The sequence below is a fragment of the Miniopterus schreibersii genome (assembly GCF_964146895.1).
Source record: "Miniopterus schreibersii genome assembly, chromosome: 19".
In the NCBI taxonomy this organism is placed as follows: Eukaryota; Metazoa; Chordata; class Mammalia; order Chiroptera; family Miniopteridae; genus Miniopterus; species Miniopterus schreibersii.
In genome coordinates, this window is record NC_138119.1 from 1,340,525 (window position 1) to 1,362,512 (window position 21,988).

The window sequence follows — 21,988 nt, forward strand, 5'->3', positions numbered from 1 at the left end:
TTAATAGGCAAGAGCAGGGGTGGCGGGCCACCTGGGCGTGTCCCCTTTGGCATTGACTTGACTGCGAAGTTACTTGGCGGCTGATTAAATGACACATCCATGAAAAGACAAGTCATTTACTTGAAGAAAACATGCATCTCTCGAAGCTGCTCACTGGTAGCTCAAAATCTTACTGTTTGAAAAAATCCTTTTGCGGTGAAACACCTTCATTTCTAGAAATCGCTCAAAGTTACTGTCTCAGAAAGAGCCTCATACGGTTTGCGTGCTGGTATCTCACTGAGCCCCTAATTCTGAACTGGAGGAGACGACCTCGCCTGGTGGTTCCTTTTCAGTCACCGTCAGACCTGTCACCAGTGTCCCCTAGAAACTGCCCTCCCCAGGTGACTGACCTCACGGCCAAACTTTCCCGGCAGCTTACAGCTGCCCCTGCCTTTAGCCCGCCCCCTCCCGCGGGTCCCGGTCCCAGGACGACTCCTGGCGAGACGACCTGTTAACATCGCTCTCCAGAGCCTCTGGCCGCCCGTCCCCACGAGCCGAGACCAAGTGAGCTCATCAGAGGGGTTTGTCCCGGAGTCGCTGCAGGGCCCGCGGGGTGGGCGCGCACCTGAGGGCGCCCAGCGAGGGCAGAGCGCTCGGACGGCTGCGAAGGGGGTGACCCGCGCGGTCAGGACGCCCACTGCTCCACAGATGAGGTCCTGCAGCCACAGCTGCAGTGAGCTTGGGTGGGGGGCTCAGCTTTACATTCTCCCCTCTGCCTCGCGGGGACGGGCTTCGTCGCCTCCCTGACAGGCTGCTGGGCAGGTGCATTCAGGTCCCCAGCCCTGTCTGCTTCCCCCAGGTTAACATGGGCATCTCTGCCCTGCCCTCCCTGCTTGGGGTAGGGGCTCTTCCTTTCCTCTTCATAGCGCCTCTTGTGAACCTGGCCAGGGGACTGTCCCCTTTATTGCCCGGGCGTTTCCCCCACCTCTGGTTCTCTCCCAGTCTCTCTCTACAGGCCTTTCTCTGCGGCCTGGCCACTGAGACTCCGGGTGTGCGCTCGGTGGACCCTCGGCCCCCGTCTGCAGGCTGAGAGTTGACTCACCAGCTCACTACGTGGCATCACCTGGGGACACAGACCCTCGTCCTTAGAGGGAGATAAGTTTTCTCAGAAACCATTCCAGTGACCAGCAGGAATCCACAGGATGAAGACACTCAAAACAACGCCTCGTTTATTCAGTGGGGAAACCCTCTCAAAGCCGTCGGCGCTACACAGCCTTCATGGTGAGGTTCCTGCAAGGACCACCGGCGGCATCTTTGTAAAAGACCCCGCACACGCCCGACTCGCTGACAGCCGCGGCAACGGGTGGTGGCACCCACTGGGTCCGGCTGCCCCTTGTCTGCACGGAGCCTGGCAGAGCCCACGCTCACGTATGCTCGCCGAGTAACCATGATCTGCAATCCAGTTAACAGAAAAGACTGTCCACGTAAAATATTTATAAAGCCTGTGCCTCTGTAACTGTAGAGTGGCGTGTAACCTATAACAGTAACAGGACACGCCGGCAGAAATCACCTGCATAACCCTCTGGCTTCCTGAGGTCTGAACTGCTGGGAATGAGGGAGTGAGCTCGGCCGAGAAATCAGAGCTCCGGCCGGGACCAGGAGGTGCATTGCTCCCTCTCCGGCCCCGTGCAAATCCCGGCTCCGACTCCAGCCGAGAGAGTATCTAACTTTCTTTGCTGCTCTGCCCATGGATCTAAACACCATCAGCATTATCTCTAGGGCATCTGGTTAAAGTGGAAAACAAAACCTAGGCCGCTGAGTAGTGCCGGCCGCGTGGCCGGGGGAGATGTCCATGTCCTTACAGGAGGAAGTAACGTCGCTTCCACAGGAGAAAGGAGAGAGAGGACTGTGGCTCCCAGGAGGGGGGAGCAGGGGACCAGTGACGGGGCATCACTAACGAGCTGCCTGCTGAGCGTCTCTATCTGCACGGGGAGAAAGTTAATTGGAGCACAGACCCGCCGTGAAGGCGCGAGGCCACCCAGGGGCCACTTGATGGACGCTGTGCTCCGTTAGAAGAAAGAAATGCTTTAAATTAACTGCCGGGCAGGACTGGAAGGAGTGTCCGTCCGCCCCAGCCCCTCCTTCCCCGTGAGGCCCAGCGTTCCTCCTCCACACGACCGAATCCAGGGAGAAGGCGGGACTGCAACTCACCCTCTCCGCTCCAGGATCCAAACCCCCACAGGGCCTGGCGGAGCGAGGGCCGCTCCAGGACCCCGGGCCAGAGGCTAAACCGGAAACTCATTCTCACAGGGCGGGAGCCTGGAGGTCTGAGGTCGGGGTGCCTGCGGGTTGGTCCCTTCTCTCCTCCCCCGTAGATGCCTGTCTTCTCTGTTTTCACACGGTCTCCCCTCTCTGAGCGTCTGTGTCCTGATCTCTCCGGGGCCCCAATGACAACCTCATGACATCACCTCTTCAAAGGCCCTCCCTCCAAATAGCCACAGTCTGAGGGACAAATTCAACCCATAACAGGACCCCACCTGATCTTCACAAAGGCACGTGTTGTGCTGTGTAATTCTGCAACTCACACCCACTCAGGGAAGACCCACTTTGGTCTCTTACACACGTTCATGAAATTCTATTTTAGACACAGAATTCAGCAGCTTAAAAACCCCTGCCCAAACGAACAGGCAGAAGAAAGAATGAAAAACTCCCGTTCTGTTCCCAACCTCAGACAACGTAAATAATTTCCCCAAATCACGCAGCTGGCAGAGCCGAGAGCCAGCGAGGCCGCGGCCTGCTCTCCACGCCCTCCCAGGGCTCCCTCCGGGCCGTGATAAATGCCGCCTCCCCCAGAAAAAGTCACCTAAAAGCCCATTACAGAAATGACAAGCTGCAGCCAGGAACAAAATCTCCAGGAGAAAGTAGGGCAGGTGCCAGACTGAGGGCCGAGGGGCCACCGGCTCCTCCTCGGGCCCCCAGCCCGCTTTTCACCCTGCGTGACTCGCGCGTCCTTCCTCCCCGTGTCCACGCACAACGCTCTCAGGAAGCTCACTGTGGACAAGCACCTACTTGGGGGGATACATGAGACCCTTTTTTATGCTGTTCCTTGCCCTGCTATGCAGAAAGATAAATCGGAATTGGTCCCCAAAACAACTTACCAGAGACATGAAAAATAGACTTTCATATTCGCACACGGCCCTGGGTGATTGAAAAAATAAAACCTGCACACGAAGCGTGGGAGATACAGATCATCAAAGTGCCCCCAGCAGGGCAGAGTAACAAGACCCTTAACTTGCCAGGATACTCAGGTAAGGAATGTGTGTATTAATATAATTCTCCAGTGAAGTGAAACCACCCAAAAGCGATTATTTTAGCCCTCAAAAAAGTATGTCATCTTACTCTTAAAGCGGCTATAATACTCTATCTTTAAAAATTTCAATCACTTCCAAGCCTGACTGTGACAGATTAGCAAGGACTCGACGTGCCCGCCCACCGGAAACGACTAGAAAACGACAAGATGTGCTGACCGGGGCTTTCCCGAACTCGGCCAGAGCGGCGTGGAGCCCCCACGCACGGCACAGGGACCCGGCCTCCCCCGCTCTTACGGCCAATAGGCGCTCTCTCCGTTCTGGACTCTGCCTGTCTGTTTACGGTCTCTCTGCACATCTCGCAATACGTGGTCCACGACCACAGCTGTGCCACGTGCCCGTGAACAGGGCGAAGCCACGTGAGCCCAGGCCGGCAAGGCCGTGTCCCGGGATCGGACCGGCCACCCCGGTCGACGCTTACATACGTATAATGACAGTTTCCTCCCAAGCTGTCCAGAAAGTCCTCAGAGCGAATTACTCCAGAAATACAGGTGGGTAAAAAAAGGAAAACAGAATTTTATTCTTAAAATAGAGGCTAGGAACAAGATCATTTCTCTGAACTGTATTATCATGTGAAGGTTTTCGTTTGTTTTTTATTTCTCGGCTCAGGTTCAACAGACGTCACAAAGTCAACTCTGATAGTCAATTACCGTCGCCTCTCCCCACCCTCTACCCCCCGCCGGTGTCAAAAGACGTGACGAGAACTGAAGTTCCGGTGAAAGACGCCGACTGTGATGAAAGCGTCTGCGGAGACGATCGCAGGAGAGTCTGTTTCAATAACCCTCCGGCCGTGTGCACAGTGTGGACACGGGGTTTAAACTCAGGCCAGTGCCCCTCCAACTCTAATGAGAACGGAGCCAAACGCCGATCGGCAGGTCGCTGCTCCCGGGGCCACGAGAAGTCCGCACACACTCCGTTCTGGGATGGGGGTGCACGGAGGCCACTGGGGGAGGGAGCCACAGCCCGGGCGCATTGGGCATTCCTCCTTCTCCCCGAGTTCGGAGCGCACTGAAGGGCAGTGCACCGGGGACAGTCCCTGCGGATCAGGCCCTCTGCCCATCTGCCCCCGGCAGAAACGCACAGTCATCGGCCCGACCACGTGGCTGACTCAGGTCAAGGACGAGCCTCCCCAACGACGGGCGGCTTGGAAAGACAAGGAACCAGGAGGCACTGACCTGGGCCGAGAGCTGCTCCTGGTCCCGGGAAGAGAGGAGTGACGGGCGGAGACGCGGAGGCAGTGGCCCGGGTTCTGCTTTCCTTTCAGGAGGCGCCGTTGGAATTATTCATGTCTGTGGAAATAAGAGTAGAAAATAAATGTTTCCTCTAGTTCCTAGCGCTTCTAATACTCATTTCAACACTTCCAACAATACTGTGACGTAGGTATTTATGTCTCCGTTTTATAGGCAATGAAATGAGGCCCAGAGAGGTTACATAACTGGGTGAGGTCACACAGCTATCGCGTGGTGGGCGCGAGGTTCAAATCTGGGTTTGCTTGAACCGAAACACTCCCCCTCCTGCCGTGTTTATGCCACATCAGCGTAGGGCTGAGTCAGGAGGTGCTGAGTCTCGGAGGCTCAGCTCACGAGGACGCCCGGCGCAGAGGTGCCGTGGAAGCAGCTTCTGGGTGCAGGAGGGATCCAGGGCTGGGGTAACAAATGCCGGAGGGAGGGGAGCACATGGGAGGGGGGCTTCCGAGTAAGAGGAAGTTCAGCCCGAAGGGTCATCTGAGGGGGGCACGTGCGCAGGGGGGCACCGCGGGAAAGGGAGGGCTTGGGGTAGTCAACCAAACGAGTTCAGTCACATACAGGGTGTCCCAAAAAAGTGTACACGCACTTCGAACGATTATAAAGTCAGTATCTGTCAACGCACAGTTCATTCTCAACATTTCGAAGAATCTACAGAAATGAATAATTTTTTTGGTCAATAACTGCTTTCCGACTGATGACCATTCTGGTCCAGGCCCTGCTGATAACGCGAAGCAGTGGAATCGCCAGCATCGAGGATCATTTCGTTCGGTATTTGTGGGCCCTCAGTGCGTCGACTGTTGCCGGATTTGTACCATAAACTACCTGTTATGCATCCCCATTTTAAAAAGTCTAGTGGCCCGTTAGGGTAAATTTTCTTTGTTCAAAGCTTAGTCTGGCTTCACCCATTATCTCGATTCAGTTAAACCTAAAAAGGAGTGAAAATTAAGTGAGTTGTCATCAGCTGTTCAAGTGTGTGTACATTTTTGGGGACATCCTGTACTCACACCGATATTTTAACGGGAAGTTTTTCTTTGGAATCTGACGTATTTTCAAAGAAAGATCATTTTGTTCACAATTGTGTTCAGCAGCCTCTGAGCACAGGCGCAGTTCTGCTCTGTAACTGCTGTGGCCTCTCGGGTGGACGGCAGCATGGACCACGGGTTTGGGTTGACAGTTAAACCGAGAAGACGCCACAGGCTCCAGCGGCGTTTAGCTCTGGGACAGGCTGCCGGACACAGCAGCACGAATGGCCCAGCAGAGTAGGGGTTCAGAGCCCCGGGCACAGCTCCTGAGGTCCCCCCGCAGCTGGGATGCAGTCAAAGTCGGCGGGTGCAAGACAAGCTCCGCGTAGAGAAGCCGGCAGCCTGGGGCCTGTTAGCTTTCAGGACGAGCTCGTCACTCAGACCCTCAAAATTCTCACCCGGCTCTCACTCTAGCGCGGCTGACTCTCCCCCGCGAAAGGTTTGCTTTATTTGATAGATAATCTTGACACAAAGTTACAGGACCTTGGTCCCGTACCTGGTCCGTGGCTGGGTTCTCATGTATCTGCATCTGGTGCAAACATCTCCTAAAACTTCTTCCCCAGAACCCTTCACCCCCTAACGAAGAGACTCAGGTCAGGGGAAGCCTGTACGTTATTACACCAGCGACGCAACCGACTTGTAAAGTAACTGTTCGTGGTTTAGAACGACCGGGATCGATCACAGCGACAAAGCAGCAACGACAAAGGAAAACAAAACCCCCAGAATCTCCAAACACAGCTTCGAGCTGATGTACGTAAAAAATAAAAATAATGGATTGACAATGAAAACGTAGGGCACAGCTCCTCACTCGCTGTGACAAGCATCTGGTCGCTTCAGCGTCTTCAGTGGGTAACGGCCGTCTCTGCTCTCGGCTCCAGAGCCTGGCAGGAGGCTTCCTGGCCTTCGTGGTTCGGGTGCCCGGGCCCCCGTGAACGGCTGAGCCCCAAGGCACTTGGCTACTACGGCAGGGTTTGGACCCACTACTGACCAGGTGAGGGCGGGACCCGGGGGTTAGTAACCTCACGGGGGACCAGCGAGTGATGGGTCCCAAGGGAAAGTGGGAACGGACCAGAAGCAGCAGACAAAACCGTGGCTGGCTAGTGGCGGCCGCTGGACTCCAACGTGTCGACAGCACCATTGTCCACACAGGTCCTCACTCCTCTGAGGGCCAGCCATCAACCGCGATGCTCCGAAAATGAAGATCGCATATGACTCCACTGTGTCAGAACCTAAGACCCCCACGTCTGCTAATGGGAAATTCACGTTCTTGCAGCCAGGCCCGGGAGGATTCGGCAGGGATCGTGCGCATCCTGGCAGAGGCCTGGGCGTGGCGCTCTCGGGCGGAGGAAGGGCAGCTCCCGAGCCCGCTGAGCTGGCCTCTGCCGGCAGCCTGTCGGTCAGGGCGCCGCGAACGTTCTTTAGCATCAGGGTAACGATAAAGATCCCTGCTGCGCACTGAAGGCACTTGGGCAGAGTTCCCGTTTAGCTGCAAGTCTCCCGTGTGCAAATCCTTTGGGGATCGGCTTTCTGGGGGGAGACCCAGGATCCAGCCCCTTCCAGATCCACACCCTGAGGGCCGGGCCGGGAGCGAGGCGGCGCCTGCAGCGAGGCCGGTTGGGGCTGGCGCCCTCCGCCCGCCCGCCCGCCCGCGCCGCGCGTCTCCCTACCTGGGAGCCCACCTTTCTTTGCTTCCGTCGCTGGGAAGGAGCCCCCCCGAGCTGATTAACTCTCACCAGGGCTTAAATGGAATGAGAGGAAGACGGCTGATTTAAATCACGCACTGTGAGGATCATTAGAGCGCGGTGTCCTACGGACGGGGCGATTAGAATGCACAGCTCTGCGTCTTCGTAATGTGCACGGAGTCCACCGGCGTGGCCCTCAGCACGACATCCTGCCGGGCGGGGACAGCCATTCACTGCGGCGCTCCGGTGCCGGCGATGCCGGGACGCGCTGAGTGTCTTTATATTATTCTTAATATAATAATGGCTCCCGGGGCCGCCCGCCGCTGTGAGCGCATATTAACAGCGGCGCCCACTGTGAATTATGAATCTATCGCACAAAGTTTTCAGAAAAAGTACTTACTGTGTATGCAAAATAGCTGCCTTCCCAAGCGCGGGACTCGGACGGTGTAAAATTGCTCCTCGTGATGTTCTTAAAGGGAAATATCCCATAAGTCATGTTTGAGCTGAACGCATTCATGAATTATTGCAGTAAAGTCTCCTTTTTAAGGAAATAACTCACCAAGCAGCAGAAGGAACAGAAAATTATCTTTTTAAGCACGTGTAATATGAAGTCAATTCCAGTGAATTTCAGTAACGAACGTGCTCGACGTTTTTGCCGTCTTGACGGACCCCACCCACCATTATCTTTTATTCCTGCCGATCTCCTTTCTCAACGCCAGTGAACTGTCCACAAATGTAGACGTTTCTAGGAAGCACGTTTTTAAATTGCCACGTGGGCCTCATTTGGGGAATATCCACACCCACAGCCACGCCTCCCAGAAAGTCCTGAAATTCCTTTTGTCCAAACGCTGGGACCGCAACATGGGTCCGGTGAGTTTCCACCACACTCTCTCCAGACTCGTCTCCCTCACCTCCCGGCCTCTGGACGGCAGACACGCGTGTGAACACTCGTTACGTCCTACTCTGCACACACTGTCCCCTCGCCCTGGATGTCCCCCTGCCCCTCGGACACGTCTCAGGTTCAAAGCGAGGGCTGGCGTGCGGGGTGGAATCACCTCCGTTAGGACACTTCCTGGGCAGCATGGTAGTAAAACAGGCAAAACACTACCGACCCCCCGAGACTGCCACGGGCCCGGACGTGTGTGTAATTCACGGCATCCGGTACACAGCGCGGCACAGTACACATCGGCTGCACCCTCACTGCTGACCAGGCTCACTTTTAATTATTTTAAATTATGAGTCTCTCTTACTAGACTACGGGCTCCGTGAGGACAGAGACCGAGCACGGCGCTAAGCGTAAAGCACGGCTGATGAACGCAGGCTGCAAAAACAGGTCGACTGTTTCACTCAGCCGCTCAATAAGCTGCAGAATTATTTTACACGTGAAGTGTTGCTTTGGTCTTTCACTGACTCTAAGATTCAGTTTTCTTGCACAATTTAACTGCTCTGAATTGGGATGGACTGTCGTAGCTTGACCGGTGGCATTCATTCACGCTTTCATTATTCTTTCTTTTTTTAAAAAAAAATACATCTTTATTGATTTCAGAGAGAGGAAGGGAGGGGGGAGAGAGAGAAACATCAATGATGAGAGTCATTGGTCGGCTGTCCCCTGCACGGCCCCTGCTGGGGATCGAGGAGCCCGCCACCCGGGCCTGTGCCCCGGCCGGGAATCGAACCGCCACCTCCGGGATCCTAGGTCGATGCTCAACCGCTGAGCCACACCGGCCGGCCATTCTTTCTTAAGGGAACATAAAATAATGGTGTGTCTTACATTCCATTGGTTTTTTAAACTCAAAGAAGTGTGGCATCCCTCCTAGTGAGAGTTAAAAAATATCAGTTAAGTATCTGCATTGGCCAGAGCGGGCTGAGTGACAAAATAAACCACCGCAAGTCTCAGTGGCTCACCGAAGGTTTAGTGAGTCCTCACGTTCCAGCCTGAGGTGGCTCAGGGGGAGCTGGCTGTCTGCAGTCTCCCAGGGGCCTGTGCTTGTCCCACCTGGTGGCGTCCACGTCCACCGGGGCCGTGGCACCCACTGGACTTTCTCAATGACGTGAAGACAGAGCAGAGAGGACTCAGCGGGAGGCTTCGGAGACTGTCCTCGATGTGACATCCCTCGGGCAGGACTCAGCCACATGCCCCAACCTCAGGCTCAGGAAAGCCAGACATACAGCCAGGAGGGAGAAGACGCGGGTTTGCTAAGGACACAAAAATCTCTGCCGCGTGGCCACCACCACATGGGGCAACGTGGAAGCACGCCGTTTCCCAGTCCCACCCATGAGGGCTCGCAGCCCAGCCTCGGTTTCTTTAGCCCGCAGATATTTATTGACCGGCTACCAGAAGCCACGCCACACGCTAAACGGCGCGGAGCAGACAAGAATCGATCCGACCCGAATCCTTCTCTTGAGGATTTTTATCTTCTAAGAGGAGATAAAACAGGCACATAAATAAATAGCTGTAATAGCTCGGCCACGGCGGGCAATGCTGCCATGAACACAGGGCTGCATGTGTAGGCAACGGAGTGTGAAGTATTAGAAGCAGCTCTAAGGTCGGGGGCAATGGGAAGGGCCAGGAGAGGAGACTATGGAGCTGGGAGCTGGGAGCTGGGAGTTTGGAGGAGACGGGCCGGCCTGGGCTGGGCGGGAAGACTGCTCGTCGGTCGGAGCAGAAAGGTGCGTGGGTGAGGAACGGGCTCGACCCGAGTGCGCCGGAGATTTACCCCAGAGAGACACACGGTCTCCAAGGGCAGGAGAAAATCCCACTGGGCAGAAGCAGCCCAGGTAGAGCGTCTTCAGCAGCATGGTGAGGGACCCAAGGCGTTTTCTGAGTGTGAGCAGGGACGGCCCCGTGTGCCTCGATGGTTCCATCACTCAGCGGCCGTGTGAGGCCCCCTGCCCCCTGCGGTCTCCCTCCCTCCCTCCCTCCCAGGCCCGATGTGGGGGGTCATGTTCCACGGGCGAGGGGTGGGGAGCCTGCAGAGCTCCTCGTGGATTGCTGGCCAAGGGGGGCGGAGAGATGGAAAGTGTCCCAAGAACCAAGGAGACGTGGCCCAGGGTGGCGGGGAGGCCCTGCTGCCGCAGAACCTGGGCCCTGGGAGCTGTGGGAAGGGAGTGTCGCCTCTGGTTCTTCATGAGGCTGCGGCCCTTCACCTGCAGGAATTCAGCTGCTAAGTCTCCTTCCAACAAAGACTGTCCCCTCTTTGTCTCACAGCTACAGAAGCTTATCAGCCCCTTTTGTGACCTTTACAGGTTTATTTCTATTTAAATCACTCAATCTGGCTGGCGTTCGTCTCTGACAGCAGCAGCAGCCGTCCCTCTGGACGCTCTGAGATGCACAGGGTTTTAAATCTTCCGGCGCTGGCGTCCCCGAGACAGGACTCGCCGCCTCCTTCACGGTCAACGGGCTGAAGGGGCACCGCCGCCACCAGACAGCAAAAGGAGGCAGGGCTTCCCTGCGGCTCAGTCACCTGAAGCCCCACAGGGCCGGTGGCCCCAATAAGGAACCGCCGTAGGGGCACCTCCGAGGCTTTCACGGGGGCGTGAGCTGCGGAGAGGAACCCCGAGGTGCGACCCCCCCACGCCGACGCCTGCTCAGCGGCGTCCTCACAGCTCTCGGGCGGTTCTGGGAGTTAGCTCACAGCACCTCTGTCTCTAGAATTCTTCCAAATGCCAAGTTTCCACGTCGATAGCAGGAATGACCGCGATGTCAACACGCGACACCTATGGATGTTCGCCGTCTGCTCCGGAGCGCCGGCTGCTCTGGATTCTGGTTTTATGGGGTTTCACAGACGCATAAAACGCAGCCATTGGCCAAAGCCACGGTCTCAGTGATCCTAAGGAGTTCAATTTTCCTCTGGGTGGGGGTGGGGGTGGGAGCCAGAACAGTCCCAACCATGCAAGTCCCACCTGAAAACTTCCCGGGAGCTGGGATTTACATTCTTTCAAAGCAGCCCCCTGTTCAAGGCTCCGCGTTAAACCTGAAAGGAGCCGCCTGCCCAGCGAGGCCCCTGCCCGCTCTGCTAGCGCCCCCTGTGGGCAGGGGCCGAGGCCGGGCGTGGGAGCAGCTGGACGCTCCGGCTCCTGCCCGGGGCACAGAGCGGCTGGGAACGGTCAGCTCTGGTGGCCTCGGTCAGTGCCCGAATAAAGACAGTTTGACTGTCAGCGTCTCCTTTTTCAAACTGAGAACTGATTCTGAAAAATTCCGGTCTTCGGGCTGATTTCCCAGATCTGCCGGGAGGGTGTCCTCCCCCGCGCCCCCTCTTCCTAGCACCCCTCCTCCTCTCTCCGTTATCATCGGAAACCAACATAAATTTCCTTTCCGACTCTCTGCCTCCCTATTTCACCCACTGTTTCTTCCAGGGAATTTTTATCTGAAGATTCCTCTGTCAGCTGCTCATGGAGCCTGCACATCTCCACAGAAGGTAAGGTATATTCCGATTTATTCAAACCCAATCAGCAACCGTTAATGAATTCCTAAGGGCGGGAGATCAGTTATGTTCTATTTATATTTAATTAATTTCATGTTGCCTCACTTGTCTTTCATAATTACTCTAAGCCATTGGAGAAAAGCATATTACATACACAGTAATATTTTTATTAGCAAAAGAAGCCTCCCAGCTTTGGTTCCTCCACAAATTTTATTTCCTCCATGTAGAATCAACCCCATACTTGTTTTTGGTCGCAAATAAAACTCAGTTGTAAGGGATAGGGGTGGGGGGGGAGGGGGGCCTAATATGTGGTGAGGGAAGATGATTTGACTTTGGGTGGTGGGCGCACAGTGCATTGTACGATCTTGTATCATAGAAACTCACACCTGAAACCTATGTGATCCTATTAACCAATGTCACCCCAATAAATTTAATTTAAAAAATACAAAATAAAACATGGGGAAAAACCGCCTCAGTTGTGACTGTTTATTGCTCGCGCTTGCTCCCAGGTTGGCCTCTCTTTCTGGGCCGTGTGCTTCTTTGTCTCTCTGTGCTCAGTCTGCATGGCGCACATAGTAGGTGCTGCATATAGGTGCTGTTTTGTTGGAAAGATTGGATGAATGGATAAATTTTAGAAGCTGTGAAACTGGAGGAATACAGATTGTACGAGACGGATTGGGGAGGCGGGCTGGTTCCACAGGGAGCCATGGGACGTGGCAGATGGAAGACGCCCTGGCCCCGTGGAACTAGATGGTCAGTGTGACGAAAGCACCAGGTGATGGGTGCGCTGGGCACTAAGACTCTGGGACGGGGACAGAGGGGCCGGGCTGCGGGAGGAAAAGGCGTTTGGCCGGGGAGTGAGTGAGCACGCACAGAGGGGGCCGGGAGACCACAGTCAGGGCAGGGAGACCGTGTCTTTCAGAAGAGCTGTCAAACGGACAGAGGTTCTTCTTTTATGGACGTCTCAGGCCTCCCTTTGGTCACCTGGCCAGTTACTAATTTTCCTTCTCAATGAAGTAGGGAGACCATCCAGGTCAGGGTCAGCAAACTTTTTCTATAAAGGGCCAAATAGTAATTGTATTTTCAGCTTTGCAGGCCATACAGCCTCCAAAGAAAATTCTCAAATCAGCTGCTGTAGAAATAGCCACAGACTGTACGCAATGGTCCAATGAAACTTTATATACAAAATTAGGCATTGGGCATACTTTTGTGACTCCTGATCTAGGGACACAGACCACAGTCTGCACCTCTGGTCTTCCCTGACCCTGCTGTGCTTTCATGGCTTGCCCAATACATTGGTTAAATGTGAAATTAAGAGCTTTCTGTTCAGAATGAAACGAATCCCAACTTTACTCAGTTGCTAACTAAAATTCCTCAACAGAAAGCAACATTTATTTCCTATTAGCTACAAGTAAGTTAACACAATGTCTGAAATTCACTCATTAAAATATGTCCTATCAATATATCAAAAAGTTTAAACTACCGATAGTACATCTTTGCTAATTTTCCAAAGGGCTGAAGAGACAAAGAGAAGATGGTAGCTTGGACAGCTGAGCTGGGGGAGGTAGTAGACGTGGAGGCGGTAGGTGAAGGAAAGAGGCAGAAAAGGCTAATTGGAGAGAAAATCAGCTTTGCTGTCATTTGATTTAATGGTGGGTCCAGCTGGCCTCAAACTAGTCAGAGACAAACCGTTGCTGTGTGGGAGGCACTTCTATCAGCGATGACTCAACACTCTATGGCTCTGTTTGGCAAAATTTCTGAAAAACAATTTTTGTTTAAACATGGTTGACCACAGGGGGGCAAAAAAGAATTCTCAAAGGATTCTAATTGTGGTGCCACTCCACTGCTTGGTATAAAAACTCAGGCTAATAGAGTTAGTTTTCAGATCTAAATGGTGGTGTAACTGTGTGTATAAAACTGTCTCCTAATTATAAACATAGCAATAACATCTATAATAATGTTTATAGAGTCACTGTTGCTTTTGGAAAAAAGATAGACACCTTTTATGGACCAAAAGTTGAAAAACAGACCGCGGTAAGGGAGCTGAGCTGGAGATCTCCACACCGCAGGATGACCACAGGGAGGCAGCTGGGAGCCCAGGCTCTGTGGCGAGATAGGACCTGAGCTTTCCCAGTCCAGTCAGGAGCTGGAGTAAGAAAAATCCACAGTCATTCTCAGGACCACAGTCTACACTGCACTGCTGGGGAGCCGGGCAGGGGGCAGAGACAGCAAGACGTGGCTCAAGCCACATACTCGCCTGGGTAATTGGTAGGATTTAACTCCCGTAATGGTAATTCTGAGCTGCCAATACAAGGCTGTTTCTGACTAGGGACTTGGGGAATCTCAGTAGAGGCAACTATAAAAAGACTAGACACGGAGCAGTGAGTGCAGAGAGGGGAACAGAAAGAAAAGTGAGAAAATAAATACAAGAAAGTTGTTCATTTGATCTTGCAACTAAAATTCCATGAATGAAAATTAAGCTCACAATAGTTAGCCAACAAGTTCAATAAATGATAAAATTCATTACCAAGATTGTAGTCCTCTGAATGGGACATTAGAAGATATATGGTCTAAACCCTCAAAGACATAAAGGAAAATATAGTCACAGAGGACAGATATCATGGACAAAAATAGATGAGTAAAGGAGAGGAGATGATATATTTTTTTAATGTAGAGATTTGGGAAATTAAAAAATGTAATCATTGAAACAAACTCAGTAGATTGAACACAGCCAAGTAAGAATTAGTGAACTGTAGGAAAGGCCTGAGAACCTGACATATAATTCAGGAGAGACAGATAAAGAGATGGAAAATATAAAAGTTAAGAGACACAGAGGATAGAATGAGAAACCTAACCTACCTATATTAGGAGTTCCAGAAGTAGAAAATAAAGAAGAGAGAATAGCAGAAAGATAATATTTTAAGAGATAAGTGTTTTCCGAAGTGAAGATAAAAAATCAGAAAGGCCCACAACGAAGTGAAACACAAAAATAAAAACAAGTCCACAGTTAGACCCAGAATAAACAAAATGTCGACATAAAGAAATAGAAATTCGTAACTGTTCACATAGGGGGAAAATAAGACATATTATCTTCAAAGGGGTGAAAATTAAGTTGACAGAAGACTTTTCAGAAGCAACAACAGATGTCCTAAGATGGCACAGGGAAAATGGCTCTCTATAGGTAACTCCATAAGTAGCTATCATTCAGAGTAAAGGCAAAATAACTAAGTTTATCACCCATATATAATTGCTGAATGAAGAATTAATGAACTAGTGAACCAGTGAATTTCAGGGTTGATACCCTGCAAATATGAATGCAACCAAATTAACGACTGACTCTCAAATCAATATTAACAATCACCAATTATCATAAAATTAGTGGAAATAATTAAATGATTATCTTGGTAAGTGGAAATAACAACAACCTAAAAAAAGGGAGGAGCAGTGTTTGGAGGGTAAATCATGCTAAGACATTTTAGGAGTAAGAGAAAAACAGCAAAAATCTCAGGCTTTGTTAGGAAAATTTGAAATTAAGTCAGATTGTTGAAGATTTTAATAATGACACTAAAAGAATAGAAATACAAGCTATAAGGTCTCAACTAGGAGAGGGAGGGAAGAAAGGGGGGGGGAAAGAAATGTTATCAATTTAAAAAAATAAGGCTGGAAAGAATAAAGAAACGAAGGAAAATTATGAAAAAGAGAAAACACAAAATAAGGTGGCATAAATAAACCTCCTAAGTAAATCAGTAACCACAATAAATGTAAACAGACTAAATACACCAATTAAAAAAAAGTTGACACAACTGCATATTAAAAAACGTGCAAGATCTAGATTTACCAGGGTATCCTGCAAAGCAGAAATGCAACTTGGGTGCCTGTTTTATTATTTAGGATTTGAATGACTTCAGTACGACTTAGGGACACAGGAAACCAGAATTAATCAAAGCAGTTAATACCACTGAATTTGTCAGCACATGACTAAGCTATTCTGTTTTTCAGGAGACTGGGACTGGGTCCTTCAGCTGAAATCCTCGCTGTGCCGCTCGGCTGTGTAACCCAGAACAAATTAAGATTTAATTATTCAAAGTGTATGTATACATTATTTTGGGGACACCCTATATTTCATACAATCCACTTCATAGGGTTGTAGGTAGAATGAACTTGGATGATAAATTTAAAGAGTTTATTAAGGTTCAATTTATGTTAGCACCCCTCCCCCCCTTAACTCTCCAAAGTGCCCGACTTTGGGGTCATGTTAAACTATACACTTGACTTGATGTTTCTGTAAAGAAGTAAACTCGGAGGTCGCAAAGGCTCGTTTAATCTCAGCCCCCATGTGGAGATGGGGCTGTACCTGGAAGCTGTACAGAAGCTCCAGGTGATCCCCGAGATTCTGCATGTCTCGCGAGCTCTCGTGTGAGGTCCATGCTGACGCTCCGTGGGCCACACTGGACGCAAGTTCCAAGGGCCCAGATGCTGACGGCGGAACAGACTTCAGAACCCGAATCTCCACTAATACGCAACGTGCCCCTCACCCCGCGACTCGCTGCCTAGTGAGGAGGGGAGTCTGAATGATGCCACCCCAGGGCCCCCTTAGTGACCTTCTGCCAACGGAAACCCATCTCTAAGCGTTTCAGCGGAAAGCGAGTGGCGTTCAGAGCCCCTCTCTCTTGTCATGACTGACGCTGGGACTTGGAACCCGTGTAATGGGAACCGACGTCCAAACGCGCCTGATGGTTGGGTCTGAAGCCCGAGCTCTTAGTCAATTTTATTTAGGCAACAGTCTTCCTCTCCCCAAACGCTTCTGCTTCTGGGATCTGAATAAAGCTCTCATACCCTTGGGCTCAACTGCCAGGGCTGTTCTCACACTAATTACTAAAAAAGAAAGAAAGGGAGAAACACTGAAAATTTGTTCCTTAAGTGCTAACTTCTTAGATTTATGGATTCAATAAAAAAACGCCTCTTCCACTTTTCAGGGCCTGTGCTGATTTATACGGGCTCTGCTGGCACAAAAATTAGATTAAAAATTTTTATTGAATCTCGTCTGAAATGCTTAAACTGGAAGGGAGACTTCAAGGAAGAAAACGGAGTCTCCCCACTTCCTCACTGGACTCGGCTTCCCGGTGGACGTCTGGACGTAGCCCGGTCGGCCCAGCCCACGGGGGGAGAGGTTTCTTCTCTCGTTCGTCATCTCCGTGGAATTACGGGACCTGCGTGGTATTTCGCGGCACTGCAGCCCGATCCCATCTGCGGAGACGGGTGTGAATCTTTCAGGATCCCCGCAGCGAACCGAGCTCCTCCTGACTTGCTCAGCAATGAGAGTTATCGGGAGGCTCCTCCCGTGAGTCCAGGAGAGCCTGTTTGTCGGAGCTGGAAATTCAGGTTTCTGGGCGGCCGTTTCCCGCAGCTCTGACTCCAGCCGGTGTCCACGCGCCCTGCTCGCTCCGCGTGAGCTCAGTGTGCTCCCGGGGCGCCGCGGCCCCCCGCACCTAGACCAGCACCCGCCGACGGACGCCGAGGAGCCGGGACGGTGCCCTCAGGAACGCTGCGTCTCCTCTTTGTTCCAGCCGGGACTCCTCCGGGCTTCGCTCCGAGGTGATCAGGACCCTTTGGTTTTACTCTCCCGTGGCCGGCGCCCAGCAAAGTGTGGAATTGGTTTCATTACCTGCGAGACGGTGGCGACGTGACTCGGGCGGTGATGCGCTTCCCGTGAGTCTCCTGCCACGCAGGCGGTTGGTTATACATATAAAAAAATTTTTTTTAAAAAGAAGTTATTTTCAGGTATGTCCTGGAATAACATCGCCTCTGTTGGGCTGCCTAAGGCGACGGGGAACTGAGGCGAGGGTGGGGCTGCGTCCTGCATCGGGGGCAGGATCGCGGTGCAGAAACGACGTCTGTTAGGACAGCGGGGTGTTGAAGGCGACGCTGCGGCTGCTTTTGCTAAAAAATTAAGACCGGCTGGAACAACACAGTTGTCAAGGTGGGTGAATGGGCGGCCTGTGGCGGTTTCATTAATGCGAGCTGGGGTATTATTTTAACAGGAAGAAAAGGTTCACTGTGGAAATTACTGAGCCGAAATGTTGGTGTCTGTTCTTTGCTTCTGGAGTTCCACCCCCTCCCCGGGGCTCCCGCCTCCAGGTGGAAACACCCCTGCTGCTTCTAGTCTCTCATGCAGAAGAGTGAAGGCCAGATTTGGGGGGATTTATTTTTGGTAAATAATAAATTTATTTATCAAAATAAATGGCACTTCTGAGGTCTGGTGTTACGTGCACTCTGAATAGTAAACACTGCCAGAGCGGTTGTGTATACACCACTAGCGAGTCAGAAGTATTTTAAAGTAAAATAAAAATAAATACCCGCTCCTGCCTGTGAAATGCACTGGTCGGTCGTCCCGGGACGAGTTAAAGGCCTCGTTTCCTGATCTGCCCCCTGGGCTCACTGTCCCTGTACATTGAACCCGCCCACGGTGAGGCGCTGGGGGGATGCTGGCTCCTGGGGGGGATGCTGGCTCCTGGGGGGCACAGCGGGCTCTTTAGATCCTGTTCTGCTGAGATCTCTGCCCGCACCCAGCCTGGAGGCCTTGGCAGCCACCCAGGGGTGGGAGGGGTGGGGAGGCAGCCGCTTCCTCCTGTGTGGTCCCGGGGGGTCCTCCGACGGGACGAGACCCTGCCTGCTGCTCACAGCCCGTCTCCGGCCCTGGACTTGCCATTTCTCAAAGCTGATCTTTCTCAGTTTGTTTTTACCCCGAGATTTTATTACCAGTAAAACTATAAATATCAGAAGGAGCAGGGATTTACTCTGCGAGGATATTGCCGAGTTAATCTCTGAGACAGCACAGCCCTCGGTTTCCAGCGGGATGGACGGGGCATCTGTCCATCGCGGGGGGGGGTTTTCTGGGAACCGCTGTTGCTGCCCATTGGGCCCGCGTGTGGCTCCGTCACCCCCTAAACGTGCTGGTACGACCCCGGAGGAGGTGGCATGGCTGGCCTGCGTTCTTAATTTAAGAGCCCGTTTCTAATGATCGATCTTTACATCAAAGGTGCCGGTTTTTACACTTCGACTTTAAATACAGATCGAGCAGCACTTCTCGCTCGGGCGTCTTTCCCACCCGACATTTAATTTATTATGCTTTTCATTTAAAGCTTGAGACAGGGGACCTGTTAGTTTATGAAGAGAAACAGATACTTTTTTTTGACGGGCTGAACGCTGCTGGGAGGAGGCAGGAGACCGGAGCTGAAGCCTGGATGGGCCAGTGGGTTTCGGTGAGTGACAAGGCCGCTGCGGTCACTGAACGCTCGCTGGATGCGACTGCCAGAGGTCATCTTACCCACGTGGAGAAAAGGGAGGGGAGGGGACTCTCCCATTTGCAACTGGGGGGACTGAGCCTCTTACTTTTAATCCGTATTAACTCTCACCTGTGCAGTTCTGCAAAAAGTCATCGTTTGGCTTCGCAGCCGCCGGCCAGCACTCGGGTGTGTGACCCTCCCGTCCGGGCGTCGCTGCACCTGGTGCAGGCGGGCACCTGAGACGAGCTGCGCCCAGGTGGGGGCGGGAGCGACGTGCCCGGGTCAGCTGGCTGGGGGGGCCGGCTCCCCCTCCCGGCTCCAAGTCCTGCTTCACCTCAGTCAGGTGCAGCCTCGCCGGCTGGTCCTTGGACTTCTACAAGGACGTTCGGATTTACATTCCACGGGAAAATTATAAGTGAACAGCTAACGTCTGAGAACGTACTAGCCGCAGGCCCTGCGTTGTCTTTCCGTAGGCGGTCTGCTCCTCCCTCGCTCTTTTCTTCGGGAGGCGGCGCTGCTGTTACCATCGCTGTGCTCACGGGGGACCCGGTTCGGGGAGCCTGCTGGGTCGGGCCTTGAGGCTCGGGCCTGTTGGACCCTGGAGCCCAGGCCCCGGCCGCAGAGCCCTCTGTCTTGGTTTTCCACGGCTCCTCCGACAAGTCACCACAAACTCGGCGGCTTAAAAGAACAGGGACGTTTATCCTTCTGTTCGGAGGTCAGGAGTCCCACGTGAGCATCGCTGGGCTGACACCGAGGCGGGGCAGGGCTGTGTCTCCCGGGGCTCTGGGAGGACCCCCCCCTTTCCAGCCTGGCTCCGGCCGCAGTCATTGGCTCCCGCGGGTCCTGCGCTGTGGAGGCCGCGACCACCCTCAGCCACCTGCTGCCGGAGTCTGTGGTCGGCGAGGACTCCACCCGCCGCCCTGACTTCCCTTCTCCCTGCGGCTCAACATTTCACAGGTTCCGGGGATTGGGACGCGCTGGGGGGCCTCATGCTGCCCCCCCACTGTCCCCTCTCTGTGCACGGACGGGAAGGGCCGGCGAGGCGTGGAGGGCGGTGCTGCATTCCCACCGTCGGGAAACGTCACCCGAGTGTCCCGGAGCGAGTTCCGAAACCACCGGCTACAAAACAGCCTGGCCGCTGACCGCTTGCTCTCCCTGTCATAAGCGAAGCAGTCGGGGGCCCTGCCCGTCCAGGGGGCTCGGTCAGCAACTTCCAGGACAGAGGGACACTGGACAGGTTAACAGGCTCGCAGGTAATACCACAGCGTCTGCGCCGGGAAGCCTGAGAGGCGTGGGCTGCGTGGAGGGGACACGGGTCAGGGAGGGGACCACGGGTCAGGGAGGGGACACGGGTCAGGGAGGGGACCACGGGTCAAGGAGGGGATCACGGGTCAGGGAGGGGACACGGGTCAGGGAGGGGACACAGGTCAGGGAGGGGACACGGGACAGGGAGGGGACACGGGTCAGGGAGGGGACCACGGGACAGGGAGGGGACACGGGTCAGGGAGGGGACCACGGGACAGGGAGGGGACACGGGTCAGGGAGGGGACATGGGTCAGGGAGGGGACACGGGTCAGGGAGGGGACACGGGTCAGGGAGGGTCCCCGCTGTAAATGGAGGAAACTGCAGCGTATTTGCAGCTGACGGGAAAGAACTAACGGGGGAAACCGATGTGCAGACGGGGCCGTCGCCGAGCCGTACTCTCCAGCAGGGGCTGCAGGGCCACGGACAGCGGCAAGGCCACAGCGCGCGTGGCTCAGGTGCCACCACCCGTCACGTGACAGGGACGTGTTCTCATGACTCCTGCGAGCTTCCGACAGGCGGCCCCTTGACGTCGGGGCACCCACGGCCCTCGCCCGCCGCGCCCGGGGAAGCAGGGGAAGCGGGCGGGAAGAAGGCGCGGAGGCCGCGGGCCCCTCGTGGCTCGTCCGCGGCTGCCGCTCGGGCCGAGGCTCCCTCCCCGGGCCTCCACCGGAGCCAGCGGGCAGCACTGCAGAGGCTCCCCGTTTCCTCTCGGGGGTCCCCTGCCCCTTCCCGGGATGACAAACTAACCCCTCCGGAGGGCGTCCCCCACACCGGCGACGCTCACTCCCTCGCCCCTTCCCGTTAAGAGACGGGGGCGCCCGCCTCCCGAGTGGCGGGACTAACCTTATGTCACAGCTCCGCTAACGCAGGAGAGCTCCGAGAAAAAGAAAATCTCCTGACACATTTTTCAAGACTCCTGGAAAAACTGTGTAAAGAACCAGGAGAGCCTGACAGGAAATGAAGACAGCTCCCTGTTCTGTCTCTTCCCTTAATTGGAAACGCTGTTCTATAAGCAGCTCTATTTTATTTTCATGTACCGCGGAGAGGACCGGGGTGGGTTGATTAAACTAGAAAATGCTTCGCGGGTGTTCTAGCACTGCTGAACTGTTTCCGAGCCCACGGGGTGGACGCAGAGGGTCCACAGAGAGCCTGCGGGGCCCGAGGGGTGTCTGATCCAGGCTGAAACGGGAACCTTCGGCTCTGACTGGACTGTTCCCAAACACGAAATGAGCGGAACATAGGATGCCATTCAAAGTCGCCATTTACGTCTTGTTACGTTGCAGCTGTTGATTTTTCATCCCTAACAGCCACGGCCTAGTTGGTTGCTGATCCATCCACCCCACGGAGCGAGCGTTTATTCAGCATCCACGTGGTGCGAGGCGTCCTGCTCGACCCCAGGACGGAGAGATTAGCCGGTGTGGCCCCTGACCTCGCGCAACACGCGATCTAATCTTCCCACCCTCCCGACGGCTCTGGCTCAGCTGTGTTCTCCTAAAGTTTATGCCCACCTCAGGGTGCGGTGCAGCAACCCTCGGAGCGGGGCCGTATTTGGGAACAGGGTCTTTGCAAATGTAATTCAGTCCAGGTGAGGTCACAGTGCGCTTGGGTGGGCCCTACTCCGACGACGGGCGTCCTTAGAAAAGGGGGGGCAGCTGGACACACACACAGGGGTATG